Source organism: Mytilus trossulus, unplaced genomic scaffold (genome assembly GCF_036588685.1).
Source record: "Mytilus trossulus isolate FHL-02 unplaced genomic scaffold, PNRI_Mtr1.1.1.hap1 h1tg000085l___fragment_1__unscaffolded, whole genome shotgun sequence".
NCBI lineage: Eukaryota > Metazoa > Mollusca > Bivalvia > Mytilida > Mytilidae > Mytilus > Mytilus trossulus.
Genome location: NW_026963295.1, coordinates 2,035,212 through 2,053,668, shown reverse-complemented (window position 1 = coordinate 2,053,668; position 18,457 = coordinate 2,035,212).

Here is an 18,457-nt window from a genome sequence, read left to right as displayed (position 1 = left end):
TCATGTTTTATTATCCTTTTAATTTATTAGATAGTTATAGAAATTTTTAGAAGGTATATTTGAATGACATCTTTCATTATCGTTTATCGTTTTAGGACACAAAAAAATACTTGATACGAAACAGTATGAAATAAAAAAACAACTTGGTTTATGTGAGTCAACTGGGGTTGACACTAACACATCGTGAACCAGTGATTGTCCGTTACTGATACCGGTATATCCTACGATTACCGTGTATGGTAATTCATTACACAAATTCTGGTTTTATTTATGTAAGCCAAAGCAAATTAACATCGTTCAAACACTAACATATTGTCAAAATAATATCGAAATAGCCATACTTGGTGTACTATTTTGAGCTCAGTTTAAAATACAATATGTTTTTGAAACTTAAAAAATACAATTAAAACATCTGAAAATATAATAATTATCATGTCTGACTAGAACAAATAAATCTAAAGACACATATAGGGACTTATAAAACGCAAACAGCACAAGTTATGCGTTATTTACCAAGAACGATTATTATTCATCTGTTTAACGCAAACAGATAAATAACACGTATAAAACGCATATGGATCCCTACAGCCTGGTGGTGATTAGATATTATACAATCCTGTTCTAAGAATATGTACCTTATAATTTGAAAATTCCCTATTGTATCATGTGCATGTTACCTTCAACTTTTACATCCTATTTCATTGTATGTCTCATCAACAATTTAAGTCGAAAGTTAAAAACATTAATTTAGAAAAGCTGTTTTGAGCTTGTGCAAATAATAAAGATTCGAGTTCAATTTACTAGTAACGGAAAAAATATTAATTGTAGAATTTCTTTTTCTAAGCTAAGATAAAGTTACAGCAATAGCAAATATATTTAACTATGTAACGCTGATAAAGCTTTTCAACCATTCATATGTTACTCACTTATATATATTCAGGTGTGAGCCTTCATTGGAAATGATAATTCATAAAGTGCTTGACTGCATCAAAATCAATATGCATATGCAGTAAAGGGCTTTCTGAATCAAATAACATTTATACATTAACTTTCTATCTCTTCTTTGTAAATCTTTGAATAAGGTAGAAAACAATTCAAACATTAGAAAAAAAATCCCTATCTTACTGGAATACACGAGTGTGAGCAACATCAGTTTAACGATGTCCAAACGTCATAGAAATCTACGTCGAAGATATAAATCTATATGTCATACAACACCTTTTGGAAACAGCTAAAATGAACTGTTTTCCAAGATTAAAACATGATGAAGTAGTTCTCTTAACTGCGTGTGTATCATTCACCAAAAATATATTTGTTCGTACAAAAACAAATACAAATCAAGGTATTAGAATATCATAACATTAACTCTGCAAAATTCAAGAACATGCATAATTCAAAATGCAGGGAGGTCGTGTTTGATGTACTTTAATAATCAAAACAACAGTTGATAATGATTGTAGCCTTTTTGTAATTTCTGCTTATTTGCATTTGTTATTGGAATCTAATCAGATGAGTTTTTAACAAAGTAAGCATTGTTCACTTGTCATTTATTGCGTTAAAATGATACATTTATTATTCATGTCTACCATCTATTGGTAAAAATGCACATTTATCATTAATAATAATTGTGTATAATGATACAATGTGTTATGAAAGAGTATAAATTAAGTTTTTTTAATTGAAAAATAAAAGTAGTATCGATATCATTAGATGGCATGACAATACGTATTTTTTGTGTTATTACAATTTGCTGTTGCAAAATATTTAATGAATGGCTATTATTTATTTTGAATTTATTGAACCATAAAATTATTTTTTGACTCTTCACATTGAATAATCCGCGAAGCGGATTATGTAAAATGTGAAGAGTCAAAAATTAATTTTATGGTTCAATAAATTCAAAATAAATTATTGCCATTCATTATAAATAAATTTCTATTAAAAATAAAGCTAAAAGAACTTTTTATATTATTTATATTAACAATAACAACTTACACACATGTTGGCGTATGAATACACAACGTCAGAGTGGGCGTGTCGCCATAAAAATTTACAACATTGAAAATAAAACTAATAACTTTAACCAATTAGAAGACAGTTAATACACCAAATTTATTTATTAGAAATTATTATAAATTAAGAAATGTATCTCCCTCATGCAAAGCTCTGTTTCCTTTCACGGATTTGGCTATACCTTTTGGACCTTTTGGATTATAGCTCTTCATCTTTTATATAAGCTTTAGATTTCAAACATTTTGGCCACGAGCATCACTGAAGAGACATGTATTGTCGAAATGCACATCTGGTGCAAGAAAATTGGTACCGTTAATTTTATGCAGTATGATTACAAACTAGACCACTGCCAACTTGAGATCAGATCATGATGGTGTAGACTACTAAAGGGGATCCCATGACCTTCAACATTGAGCACTTCATATGCCGTATAGTTACATATGTTTCTATTAAAGATTTTGTATGATAAATTTGGTACAAATAACAAGAAAAGTCTACGGCCTTATTAATCTTTAAAACGAACATGGCCGCCAGTAAAATTCTTCTGTGACTTATACGTGATATATATATATATATTGGTTGAACAGGAAAACGACGATTTAATATTAGAATATGACTCCAAATGTAGGATTTGACTTCAGTGAAAATGAACACACTCCTTAATACATCATCATGTGATTAGTTATATGCAGAGTTTTGAACACATATGAAACTTATTTCAACATCTGTTTGTCATTAAAAATTATCATTATCGAATGCAAATTTGTGAAACGATATAGCTCGATAGAGACTTAACTGTTGATGTATTTAGTCAATTATCAAATATTACACATTCTTGTGTTACTGTTAATTTCATTAATGTTTCTTATTTGGTGAATAAAGTGAAAGTTCATTAATATTTGCAGATTAAAAAAACGTTTTATATATACTTTTGTTGACTTTTTATTAACCTAAAGACGAAGCTTATTATTATAAATAAGCTAAAAAGAAAAATTCAGACATGTATTACTCAACCAATTCAAAAATGATAGTTTACAGTGAGTTATTGAAACGTCTAAGTTAACTTTAGCAGAGCTTTTGGAAATGAAGGTATTTATCAATACATTTCATATTATCATGTGTAGATAGAAAAGCTTTGTGATCACAGTAGACCTACACTTGATTTGAATTACCAGGGTAATTGGGAAAGGTATCGTATAAACTTTGTGACTAATAAGCCTTAAAAAAAAAAAGAATAATGGTAATAAGATAAAGGAAATACAAATTACTTTAAACAACCGTATAATTTAGATCAAAACTAGTTAAATGTGAGTCAATCCAGGTTGAGACTAAACCATCGTAAACCAGTGAATGCCCGTTAATGATATCGGTCTATCATACAAATACCGTGTATGGTGATTCATGACACCAGATTCGATATTATATATATGTGCCAATGTCAAGTAACACAGTTCATTTGTCAAATAGAATTGCTGCCAGTTCGCAATTTAACACTGAAAGTAAGGACATGTGACCTCGTCCTGGATAATTCTCTGGCGATTTCAAATAAATGTAAGTTACAGTAAACCACCATAAATATAAGCAGCATAAGTTAAATAGATCTGTTTATATTTTATATTTAAAGCCTGTGACATAAATAGCTCAACATAGGAGTAAGCTTTATAAATCAAATGAAAAGGTTTTCATTCAATAGATTGATAAGCACACACAAAACAACAAACATGATGATAAAACACTCACATTATAGAAACAAGAATACTGGATAAAATGGGTTGAACCTCAATCTGTACTAAAACAAATTGCATGTTTTATTTGCAGGATTAAAAACAATCAAAACATCTCGAAATATAATTTCATGATAATTTAAAATTCAAATGATACTGTTGGGGTCTATAACAATAGCATCATTTGTTTGCTACAAAGAAGGCATATTCTCTATCGACTGAACACCAACAGAGAAATAACACGTATAACGCGTATACGTATCGGGACATCCTGGTGGTGATTTGCATTAATATACTATCCTTTTCTTAGAACATGAACCTTGTAAATAAAAAAATCCTATTTATGCACCTTTTACCGTAGTATCCTTCTTTAGTGTATGACTGCCTCATCAATAATTTGTTTAGCAGTTATAAAAATAGAGGAATGATCTAATTAAACTGTTAAAAACTCAGAACATCTTTTGTTAGCATCAATAACTCATGAAAATTGTTCGAAATAAAACTGAATTCAATCAAGTAATTAAGTATGTAAACTATATGTTTCAGACTTTTAAGGGCACACATAAGGAAGTTAGCTCTTAACAAACAGCTGATCGATTTAATCACATACTTGAAGTAAGGCGAAATGTCAAGCTTTTCAACAATCAGCATTAGTGTTTGTCAAACTGCCATATAACAAATGAAATTATTCCTGTAAATTGTGCAGTTCGAGTTTTTGGAATATTTCATATTACAAAGTCAAATAATGTATAAGTCAAGGTTAATATTTTGTCAAAATGTTATTTAACATTATCAAAGGCGTCACAGTGCTTGATACCCCCTGATCAAGATGAATCCAGGCAGTATTTCAAACTCACAAGAATAAGACAAATGATAATATTTAAACACGGGACCACAACAAAACTTTCAGCAACGAATGCATTTATATTTTGAAGGCAACACTTTAATTGTTATTACCTTACACATTTCGTGATAATTTCTTTATAGTATTGAACTAAGTTTGACGAATTGCAATAAATAAAAAAATAAAATAATCTAGCTAACCAAAATCCATATGGTTGTTTACAGCCATAACAGCAGTTGTTCAACTGTTATCATTATTTTTAAACTACAAATCAAGATAAAAAAATGCACATTAACTAGGAGAAATAGTTTGAACTCCAAAACAAACAAAAAATGGCGAAACCAGATAGAGTAATCGTCCTGTTTTATGCATACATTTACCCGATGCGAATAAACACTCAGTCAAAATGTCTCAGGAATAGAACATTATCGATAAGATTAAAAATCAGACATCCCCTCTGGTATGAATAGAAAAACATGTTGTTTTCATGTATATGTTAGGATATATTGCATCGATCAACCAAATTGTGATGCCGATCGATAAAATTATCTTATGTCGATATCCGTAGTCATGAAAACTCTGTTTGACCACTTTTTTTTTTATAAGAAGCACAATCAGTCCGTCGGTTAAGTTTTAAAATGCACATGCGTAACGTCATAATTGAGAACACTTGGGCAGAGATAATGAAGACGAAGACAGTGATAAAGTTTAAATACCGACGTTTGTAAACGATTCAAGTCGTCAAAGTGTGTCAATATCGAAGACAAGATGAAGATAAAAAGCTATTTTTTTATGTCGTTAATAACCTTCGTCTGAAATTAACTAATTAACTAAGACGTGTCAAGATAGATACAAATCAAACTTATAAGATACAAAAAAAAATTATTGTTAAATCAGCAAACAGTACAAAACAATTCCGATTGCAAGGAGGTCATGTTTGTTGTACTTTTAATCATAAAAATAAACAGTTGATGGTATCAACGGCATTTTTGTCATTATATGATTTTTGCTTAATTGCATTTGTTATTGGAATCAAATTATTTGAGTTCCTAACAAATTTAACATTGTTCAAATGTCATTTATTGCGTTTAAATGATACATTTATTATTCATGTCTACAACTAATTTGGTCAACATACACATTAATCATTACTGTTAAGTATGAATTGTACGTTATGTGCTATGAAAGCGTATAGATAACGGGTTTTTAGTTGTAAAATTTAAAGTATCATAAAAAAGTTGGTTGTATAATTACAAAATATAAATTAAAACTGTCCACTACAAATCAAAGAACGTTTGTTTTAAACAACTTCTTACTTAAATGGAATCATATGGCCTACAAAATTAAGCAAAGTCCATGTCATATGAATTATTGTAAAAGGCTTGGCATGATACATGAGATACAGAACACATATTAAAATAATATGTTTTAGCTGTTAATGTTTAAAACAATCAGATAATAATAAATATAACTGGCCATCACGTCTTATGTGCCGTTTCTAATGACGAATTGATATTTAGGTACGACCCACAATGTATGGTTTATTTTATACAATGCCTACCCCTGTTCCAATATAAACTAACTCAATAATGTATATGCTGATGTTTAACCAAGAACACCATAACAAAGTTACGATTAGATGTAGAAAAGCATAATATATCATCTAAAGAAATGGGACCCTTTGAAACGTCTAGACAACTTTATTGACACAATTTTAGAAAAGTCCTATGAAATTATGATTACAAATCATATTCAACAAGATATTTAAGAGAAAAAAAAGCATGAAACGCAAAGCGAATAATGTTCGGTATAATTTATATCCTGTTATCTAAGATGAGTTTTTGTTGTACGTAATCTGAAATATAAATCTTTTAAATGTTAGCATTAAACATATGTATTCATATACCGTTTTCGTATGACTACGTGACATTAAATAATAAATAATAGGGAAAAAGCAACAATAGTCAATGCCCGCTATATCCGGTATGACCAGGTAGTAGGTTGGATAAGGAACATCATGCGCACGGATACTGTTCCCCTGAAATAGTAATAAAGTTATTTTGTTAAATGCTTTTAAATTGACATGAATTATAATTTATCGTATTTTTAAGCATATGACAAGTCTTTGCATATTATAACCATTACAATCATGACAATGAGGCTATATTCAAAGTTCAACTGTATCAAAACTACAGATATAATGAATAATAGAAATAGGTCATTTTGTGCATATACCGAGGGGAAAGTTGATGCAAAGAATTATTATCATTTACTGTTTCGTTGCATTTAATAAAAAAAAAAGAGTCTTTTGTGGCAAATAAACCAAGATGTTTATAGAAAATCCACAGCCTTTATTACAAAGATTGTTGTTATAAAATTTGAAACATAGATTACTCACTTGCTTTTCTATGGTGTGCTAGTTTCTTTTTTACAGAAAGTTCTAACCAACCTGTAAATTCCAAAATACCTCGTGCTGAGTCACTTAAGTCGAGCGCATCCTAAAAGGTGTACTTGATTTGCTCCTGATTTTTTAACAAAAAACTACAAATAAGTTTTAAGGAAATCAATGCTAGCTCTGCATGCACTGACCCTATATCTATCTGTCATCAAATCGTCAAATATGAGTGTACAAGGATTAAGGCTGTGGATTTTCTATAAAATTTCCATATGTTTAGCATTGAATCAACACAAGGGTATATAAACCTTAAGATCACATTTACAAATAACAGTACCATCATAATAGTATATGTCTCTGTACAACGTTATTCTAGAGTTGATAAACAATATCTAGGCTTTTTAAAGCAATATCAAATATATTGTGAAATATAAGGTACCTCCCTCCACTCCGATTTCGATCTACTAAAACAAAGCTCAACACATAAGAAATACTACTAAAATTTTGGAATAAATAAAAGTTTACAATCATACATATGTCATAAATAATTTCTCTTTTAAAGTCCATATTATTGATAAATATTAATTTCCAAATTATATGAATGCACCAGTCTCTTCCCAAACAAACATCAAATTCATCAATCTGCATTATCTGAAAAAGACTACTTTCTACGATTTAATAAGGTATCATGCATATACAAAAATCATAAAATATTACAAATTAAAATGGGCAGGAGGGTGGGTAAATTTAACTTGTTGAATTGACCATTAAACTATTCGAAATGATCAGGGAATATTTGAATGAAAATTTACCTGAAGTGAACGGGTATTTCTATTAACTAATCAAATGCGATTAAATAACGAACGATACATTTTTGTACAAACAGGTAACGAGTTATGTCGAAAGGTAACGAGTAATGTCGAAAGCATCCGAGATGGAATTAAGTATTTTTCATTAATTAAAAATTTTCCATTTATTCGAAAACGTAACATTTATTTGAATACAACCTTCATTTCATCCATAGACGAGTTCTATAAATTGCTGATGAAGTTAAAAAATATGCATATTTACTACAGGCATAAAAACACGTCGAAACATCGAGTATAAAGTTGTTTTTTTTTTGTTTACCAATCCGGAAGCAATATCATTGTCTGTAAACTGTTGGACATAGTATCATAACATCAGAAGTGCTCTTTTCTTTGAAAGTTTTTTATTTGAATTTTGTTTCATATGACCACAAAACTAGCCAGCAAGTAGCAAAATGAACACATCTCATAGTTTCAGTCCTGTGCAAATACATTGTCAAGATAGATAATTAGGGTTATAAAATATCAACTCTGAAACATAAAAGTGCAATAACAATTGCAGGGAGGTCGTGTTTTTTGTACTATTAATTCACAAAGAAAATATATTTTGCAAACATTTTTATAATTTTAACTATTTTGAATTTATTATTGGATTCAAATCAGTCTGGTTCTGAACAAAGTTATCATTATTCAATTGTCATTTCATGGCATTATTAAACTTGCACATTATTATTCATATCTAGCATGTCTACATATTTTTTTGTTAAAAAATGCACATCAATCATTGATAATAAAATTTGTATTACGTTGTAATGTGTTATAGTGTAAATAGATTATGGTTGGTTAATGCAAAAATTACGATATAATCGTCATAATTAGGAGATATTGTATGATTACTAATTAGACAACTGTCACTTACAGATTAAGGGTTGTAGAATATAAACAACTAATCTATATAATACATCATTTAAAATACACAAATATATGACGATAACTTAAAGTTACGTTCATTGGTGACAAGTTTTGGATTTGAATGTTCAAACACAGAGGGGAATTAATATTTGACGCGATGCAACATCTAGGCTCTTCTTCCTTGTCAGTGAGAGTGTAATTCACAAACACACTTCTAAATATGATGATGATGATGATATTGTACGGAAAACACTCTAGGAAGAGTCAAGAATCCCCGCAGTTGGTAGAAAATTTCAGGAACAGAATTTTCGTCTCTCCTTTGACACCAGTATGGTCTTAGGAAAACGATGATAATCTGTCGGAATGGGAGGATAAAGGACTTACTCGTGTTAAGAGAGAGCCAGATCTCATGCACGAACGAGACAATCTTGTAGACTTCGTAAAAGAGCAGGCTTACATCGCTACAAGTCAGCACTCGCACCCGCAAAGTGAAAAGGGATTAATATTAGTTGCAATTACTTGTTTCCCAATCCAGTATGAATAAATATGTTTAACATAAAGTATGACTGACGAATATTGTGTTTTGTGTTCAATTGGTTGTTTATTTGTCTTTTTTTTCTTTTTTAACCATGACATTTTCTTTTTCGTCCCATGAGTTTGAATATGACTCTGGGGTCTTTCGCTAATGTGTATAGACATATATCTTGTATATGGGAGAGGACAGTTAACTAACAAATATATAGAAATGTTTAAAGAACGTAGGGTTACACATCTCATTTCAATCTATAAAATAAGAAAAGCAAATGAGATACAAAGTAAAAATTGTTTCGTACAATTCTATATTTTCAATACTGTTGTTATTTGAATCATTGGTAGGTTACATAACACATAAACTTTTGTTATATTAAATACTTGTTAAAGGGTGTATTCATTTATCGTTGTCGTGTGACTTTTTGACAATGAGTTATGAATAATAGTTAAAAACAAGAAAAATCAATGCCCACGATTTCCTGCATCACGAGATAGCTTGTGAATGTGGAAGTTTATATACATTGATACTTTGTTTCCTAAAGTAATAAATAATAAATTTGCTTCAGAGCATTTTAATTGACACGAATAAATATGCATATTTTTCATGTTCATGACAAGTATTTGCATTTACTAAATGCTAAAATGAGGCTGATTATCTTGTCTAATGCGTAGGTGTATAACAGGAAAACATTAGTAAAATAAAATTTAGGCATATTCAAAATTTTCTTTAAGAAAACAAAAGTTTGTGTTATATATATTAAAAAGTGAAATGCAAAAAAAAATGGCATAAAGACACGCTTTAGACAAAACACATTTTTAAACATGAATGGCAAGAATTAAAAAAAAAATGAATTTGGTAGTTGTGTGTCATATCCCCCAAATAGTACAAAAATATCCATCATCCCAATACACTGTAAACATGCATTATTTATTACCATTGTGCATTATTGTGCTTGTTGTTTTTCACTTAGTATGATGAATTTCAAATGTAAATAGCCTTGTAACAAATACGAACATTTCATAAGTTGTGCATTCTAAATTTCAAACTAGAAATTAAAAGAAAAATTGTGGAAAAAATGTTTAAGATTTATTTGAAATTATGTCGATAAATATGACTACTCAAAATCATTGATGCTGCATTGTCCACTGATTAGAGTGTTGAGTTTCTTATAATTTGATAATTCGTGCAGTTTCTGCACTATTACTGACAGCAATTTCACGTTAGTTAAACAATTATATATTTGTAGTTGTAATCAAATACATTGCCTAGAACCTCACAATAATTGAACAACTTAAAGAAACGAAAACATATTAAACAGATTTATCATGTTAAGGAGGGGTATTTGCGAAAAATACCAGTCGAGAGAATGTTAAATTTCACAAGCCGTAAGGACGAGGAAAATTCATTCTCTAGAATGGTATTTTTTGCAAATACCCCTCAAAACATGCTAAATCTGTTAAATTTCACCGAATGTTAATGTTCAAAAACGCATTGATGATCGTGACGTACAAGTGTCCAGTCGGACAGATATTTTTTGACAAATACTACGGAAGCGAGGGTAAAAAAGCATATTCTTTTGGCAAATACCACGTCGGCGTTAAGAAATGAACGATATTCATTTGATAACAGTAAATTTGTGACAAATACACTAGCTATCAACCAATCACAATCCAGGATTATCACATAAGGTGTAATTAGTACCAATATTACAATGCTTTAAATCATAACGATTTGAAGTTAGTTATGTTTATTTATTTATTTCAATAAATGTGTGGTTCTTGAATATTTTCCCTCAGTTTACAATATATAATGATGCACTTTAAATTCTGTTGTTGCTATCTTATGGTTTCAATAACAAAATACCAGTATAAAGACATCAATAACGGTATCAAAACGAACGACCTTGTGGTATGCAAATATGTAAGTTAACAGAGCCGACATAATGTAAGTCATGAGTAAACTATATAGCTAGTTATATTTTATACATTTATGAAATCGAAGTAAGTAGTGATTAAAAGAAAGCTTGTTTCGATAAACTGAGGAGCTCTTAAAAAGTTTTATATAGGGACCAGTTGAAGGACACCTCCGGGTGCGGGAGTTTCTCGCTGCATTGAAGATCCATTCGTTGCCCTCGGTTTTTGTCTGCTCTATGGTCGGGTTGTTGTCTCTTTGACACACATCCCATTTCCATTGTCAATTTTATTTCCTCAATTCCTCATTTCTAGTTTAATGCAAATCATTCAGTCATATCTAATATCGTAAATAGGACAAAATTGATAAGGAAACAGATCTGAAAAGTTATCTAATATCTATAGACATATGACCGCATGAATCTGTTACTAGTGTGTTAAAGAATGATGCTTTTACACGTGTCTATAAGAGATTTCGGCATGAATTTCGTCTTCTAGTGAGCACAAAACAAGTCAGCCATTCGAGACTTGTAAAAATGTTTTAGATCCAGTCATTCTGAAACCCATTCAAACATACAGATCAGGATAAATGAATATTAAAATATGAACTCTGAAATATAGAAGTACAATAACAATTACGATAGCAGGGATTCCGTATTTGTTGTACTATCAATTCACAAACAAAAACATTTTGCTAATATAATGTAATATGAGGCATTTTGATATTTTTTTTTGATATTTTTTTTTTGATTCAAATTAGTTAGGGTTAAAACAAAGTTAGCATTATACAATCAGCATTTAATTGCATTATTAAACTGATTAATTATTATTCATATCTAACATGTCAATAGGTTGCATTTCTGTAAATATTGACAATGCAATTTCCCATAGGAACTCCTGTTACGGCTAAAACTGTACCACTTTTACTATGAAGTTTGAAAATAATCTTATCCTAGAATTGAGAGTTCATATGCACCACAATTATTTTCAAAGGTCAAAATATAGGGCTGTGCGGCATATTTTCAACGTTTATATGCCCTTAACTTCTCAGAGTTTAAACTTATACTAATTTTCTTAACTACCCCTACCTCGCATGAAAGGTTACCACATATTTCAATGTAAACAATATGCACGTGTTTTTTTTTACTGGTAACATTTCCAAGTTCTGTCTCTGCGATATAGAACACACAGGGCATAACTGGGAACCAGTATGTAAACAAAATTAATTTTCTATGAATATTCAATTTCGCCCCAAAAGAGGCGTGTTTTGAGAAACAGCTGTTTTTTTACTAAGTGCAACCTACCACCTTTTTTATTGAAAAATCATATTAATTATTAATGTTAAGAGTATATACAATATACGTATAACGTTACAATGTGTTATGAAAGTGTATAGATTACGGTTGGTTGTTACAAGAGTTAATATAAGATCGTCATCATTATGATCTTATTTGATTACTAATTACTTAACTGTCCACTACAGATTAAATGTCGGAAAATGTCAACAACTGAAAGACATCATACGGAATTTAAAAATTAGCAAATCTATGACGATATCTACAAGCTACGTTCATTGGTGACATATTTGTGTTTTGATTGTGCAAAACTAAGGAATTTTTTTTCGATATGATGCAACATCAGTACTCTACTTCCTTGTAGTTTAGAGTGCAATCCACACACACCCTTTGTATGATTGATCTTACATAGAAAATACTCTGTAAAAAAGGGGTATAGTCTTATATGACGGAAGAATACTCACAGCTACAACTCCTGGAACCAAATGTTGAATACATTATTTTTAATTACTGCAATCCGTTTAGTCACAAATCAAATTTCAATCTATTACACATCAAAGGCACCTGAAATACATAGCAACACGTGTTATGTAAAAGTATATATCTTCAAAACAAACTGCAATCATTAGAACAAACAGATGCATGCGATCATTGTGCATTACATAACATTTGAACTTCTGTAATGTGGAATAATTGTAAAAATGTGTCTCCATTTAAAGTTGTCGTGTGACTTTTTGACATGAACAATCAGTGCCCACGTTTTCCTGCATCACGAGATAACTGGTGAATGTGGAAGTTCATAAACATGGATACCATGTTTCCTAAAATAATATATAATATTTTTGGTTCAGTGCATTTTAATTTGACACGAATTACTATTTGTAATGTTTCATATTTATGACAAGTATTTCTTTTTAATAAATGCTAAAATGAGGCTGATTATCTTTCCGAAAGCGTAGGTGTATAATAGACAAACATTGGTGAAAACATATTTGGACACATTCAGGGATTTCATAAAATTAATGCAATGCTTGTCTTTTATATTTTAAAAAGTCAAATGCAAATCAACTTATCAAAAAAAAAGTTAGACCTATTATCTCCAACATTAATATGTGAAAACCTTTCCATCGTGTGAGACACCCGATAAGACGTTGTGATTTTCATTTAAGATACCCTTTGATTATTTACACTAGAACTCTACAAATGATATACATTGGTTGATTTAATAAAATGATGGCCTTTTATTATTTTGTTATATAAATTTTAATTTATGCATCATCTTGTCGGTTCCATGATTTATAACAAAACTTATAAAACACTTTGTTTTACTTCCCAAATGTGATTTTTATGAAATATTTAGAAAATAATGTTTCCTATCATCTGACAAATTTGACATTTTTATATTAGTGGATGACCCAGTTATTCTTTTAATTTAATTTACATATATTGCTATGCACATGATGTTTTATACATGCTGGTTTTTGTAAACATATGTTTAGATTCCAAGTGTAAACTATTGCCTACGGTCAATCCAAAAGAATCACATGAAACGCATCAGATTAATAAAGTGTACTTCGCATATTGTAAATTTCGAATCTCGAGTCTTACCCTAAATGTAGAGATATATAACAGTTGTACAGAAGCGTATACAAATGTACTGAGTATTAACTGATTGACAACTATCACAACTGGTATTAACTCGAATCTGAAATGTGTTTTACTACTTCGAGAGACATCAGCAAGTTTTTATAGTGAAATGCCATACTATTATAAATGATTCTGATGTTTTTCAACTGTTGAAGGACTTTGGACGACCCACTATTTCGTTCATATTTATAATTGTGCACTATCATGACTTTAAAACATACATGTATGTTACCTTAAATCAAGATGGCATAAAGTTGCTACAAGACAAAGCTTATTGGTGAACATGAAAAGTAATGAATTAAAAAATAGCATTTGGAAATGGTGTGTCATATATCCAAAACAGTACGAAATTACCAATCAGCTATTGATCATCCGAAATAAACCGTAAAAATGTATAATTTATTGCAATTATGCATTATAATTGTGCTTGTTGTTGTTCACTTACATGTAGTATGATGTTTATTTATGTACTTCTATTAATTAGTGGTTCTTGAATAGTTTCCCCATTTTGTAGGCAGATGTACTATTAAATCTGTTGTTTGCGATTTTATGGTTTTGATAACAAAATACCAGTATAAAGATGTCAAAACGCGTGACCTTATTTTATACAAACAATTATACTTAAAAGTCAACAGTGTCGAACTAATGTTGGATAATAAGTATTATTACACTATATAGCTATGAAAATATTAACTCTAAAATTTAAAGTACAATAGCAATGATTATTGCTGAGAAGTCGTGTGTGCTGTACTTTTAATTCACAAACAAATTATATTTTGTTTTGCTAATATTTAGTCTAATATAATAAAATATGAGGCATTTTAAATTTTTCTACTTTTTTACATGACTGTGTTATTGGATTCAAATCAAATTCTAATCAAAGTTATCATTTTTTAATTGTCAGCTAATAGCTTTATTAAACTGATACATTTATATTAATATTTAACATGTCCACAAGCTTTTTGGTGAAAAATCACATTAATCATTAATGTTAAGTCCCTTGAAATAATTAGCAATAAAAATACTGACAAAACTAAAATAAACATAGGAAATTTGCTAAAGTTACAAATCAGATTTCAATCTATAAGACAAGAACGACAAATGGAATACTAAGCGTCAAGTGTGTGTTCTATATTGTTGTCATTAGAACAAACATGCATACGATCCGTAAACGTTATATTTTAACATATGAACTGTTGTAATGTTAAATAATTGATAAAGGGTGTAACGTTGACTTTTTGAAAATGAATAATAAATAATAAGGAAAAACAAACAAAAAATCAATGCCCACGATTTCCTGCAACACGAGGTATCTAGTGAATGTGGAAGTTCAAAACACTGATACTATGTTTCCTAATATAATAAATAATCAAGTTGTTCGGCAAAATGCATTTAAATTGACAAGAGTTATTATTTATTATTATGTATATGACAAGTATTTTGCATTTATCAAATGTTACAATGAGCCAGGCTGGTTACCTTTCATATTTTGAAGGACACATATAATGAAGGACACACATTAGTAAAGAATATTCGGACACATTCAGGGATTTGATACAGCAAATACAATGCAAGAGAAAAATATATGATCAATGAAATTCAAAATGTCTCAACTAGTTAAAAAAGATGGCTAGACCTACCATATATTGTGAAAACATTTCTGTCGTTCAAGAAATCAAATGTACTTTGTAATAAACATTTAAACACCCATTTTTATGGAGAATAGAACTACGCATATGATATGCATTGTATGGACTTTAATAATGAAGGGAATACGTATATTTCAAATAAACATTCATAGATACCAGGATTACAATTTTACATTTACTAAGAATTGTTAAAAGACTCATCAGTGACGCTCGAAACAAAATAAAATGTTAAAAGGCCAAATATAGTACAAATCTAAAATATAGCTTCAGTGTTATCTGTTCAAATACGATTTTTTGGGTTCATGACATTGAACATGTCAAAAAGAACGAAACAACAATTTGAATGCTTCGAATTTATTATGTTATTTCGATGTTCTAGTTAATACATCACAGGTGAACTGAAAAAATCCATTTGATACATTTGGCTCGATTTCAAACAAGATATATAACATAATTGTCTTTAATTTTCCGATTAAAGATTGAAGAATTAATAAAAAAAAAATTTAATGTTTCGTATCTCCCTTGCAAATGTGGCGTTAAATGTTGATGTTACCTGCTAATTCCTTTTATCTTATAAAGTTGTGCAAGTGTTCAGGTATAAAACATACTAATCCTTTCTTTATTTTACATTTGATGCGGACCTGGTGAAGATGAATAAAAAAGCGCTTCAAACGGATAGGATACATAATAAAAGTGTTATTCTCATATCATTATGCATAGGGGCTCTCAGTTTTACCCAAGAATATGAAGATATAACAGTTGTAGGAAAGCTGTGTCCTACACAATGAAACCCAATCCACCTGGTTTAATGTATAATCTGGATTGAAACAAGGATGATTCTTCTCATCACTTCTTTTCGTCATTTTCATTGACTGGTCCATGAGGGAAACACTTGAGAAAAGATGGACGATGAACACAATCTTAGAAAATCTAGATTTTGCAGACGGCGTATGATTATTATCAACAACTGGAACAAACATGCAGAACAAAACAATAAGACTACATGAGACTGCTCTTTCTGAAGGTGTAAAGATAAATGCCAAAAGACAAAGATAATTAGCCTTAATGACAAAACTAAAAAACAACCAATAACACGCAAAGGAGATAACATAGAAGAAGTGGAAAATTTTACTGATATAGGTAGTAATATCAGCCAGGACAACGGTAGTAGCAGATATGATGCCAAGGAGAAAGACAGCCTGAACTTCTTTCTGCAGATTACGAACAATATGGAAATTAACATCAATATCCAGGTCCACAATAATCAAAATCTATAAAAGCAATGTAAAATCTGTTTTGCTATATGGTGCAGAGTCATGGAGGTTTCTAGAATGTAACTTGAACAAACAATCATCTTTCCATAATACATGTCTCCGGAAATCATCAGTAATAAAAAAAATATGCATCCAGACCTTACAACGAGACATCAGAGCAGAAATTAAAGAAGGGCGATGGGAATGGATTGGCCATGTTCTACGAGTAGGCAAACATGACATCACAAGGATAGCTTTTCGTTGGATACCAGTAGAGAGGAAAAGAAAGAGAGGGAAACCAAAAGAAACACGGCGACGTACAATAGAGCACGAACTAAGAATCATGGGAATGACATTGGGAGAAGCGGAAAGAAAGACACAAGACAGGCAAACGTGGAGGGCGTTGGTAGTGGCCTCTTGTACAAGTTAGCACGAAGAGGATTAAGTAAGTTAGTAATAAAGCTTACGCACATTTACTGATTACTTATATATTTACTGATATTAGACCTCAATGCAGATATTTTGTTCGATACGAATTACTTAGAGTATTTTTTACATTGTCCTCACGATTGAAAGAATGAAGTCAGTGAGTCCGAAACCATTTTCTACATTTACATTCAGCAGGCAAAATAAACCAAAACTTTTAAAATGTCAAGAGTGTCCATTTTATCATGATGAAACCATTTTGACCTTTACTAATTAGAGAACCATCTGTTACATCATTAGTCATTTATTAGAGTATTTAACATTATGACGATTATTTGCGGTATCATATTATCTAAAGAATAGTAATACCGTTCATACAATTTAATTCATGTAAATCTTCAAAAAGTAAACATATTCCTTTGCATACTGAAGAGTCCGTGCGTCAGACACGATTTTGTCCATTTACCTTAAAGAGGGACTAAAAGCAATTAAATGTCAAGATGGTTCGGTTTATCATGATGAAACCATTATAACCTAAAATACTAATTAAAGAAACATCTGTTATTAAACTAATCATTAATTACACCATCTAACATTATGACGATTATTTGCAGTATCACATTATCTAAAGAATAGAAATAACATTTTATTTTCAAAACAGTAAACGTATTACTTCCTTCACATGGGAAAAAAGTAACTTTATACTATATAATGATGTTGTTTTTGTAACTGCAATCAAGACTTGGTAGAGGCTTCTACGTATATAGAAAATAATGGAATATACTAAGTGTTATAACTTTCTAAACCTCTAACTTGTATGGTATTCGAATATAATTCCATTATATTGACAACAATATGTGAGGTAAATATGTAAAACAGTGAAGTCAAGCAGAACTCATACATTAGTACATTGTGTTATAATCGGATCTTCAGCAAACAAAAATGACATATAAACACTCTTCGTCAAAGCACATAGGACAAAATTGAAGATGATAACACAAAATAAAAATTAGATTTTGAAGTTGTGTGTCATATCCCAAAAATAGTACGA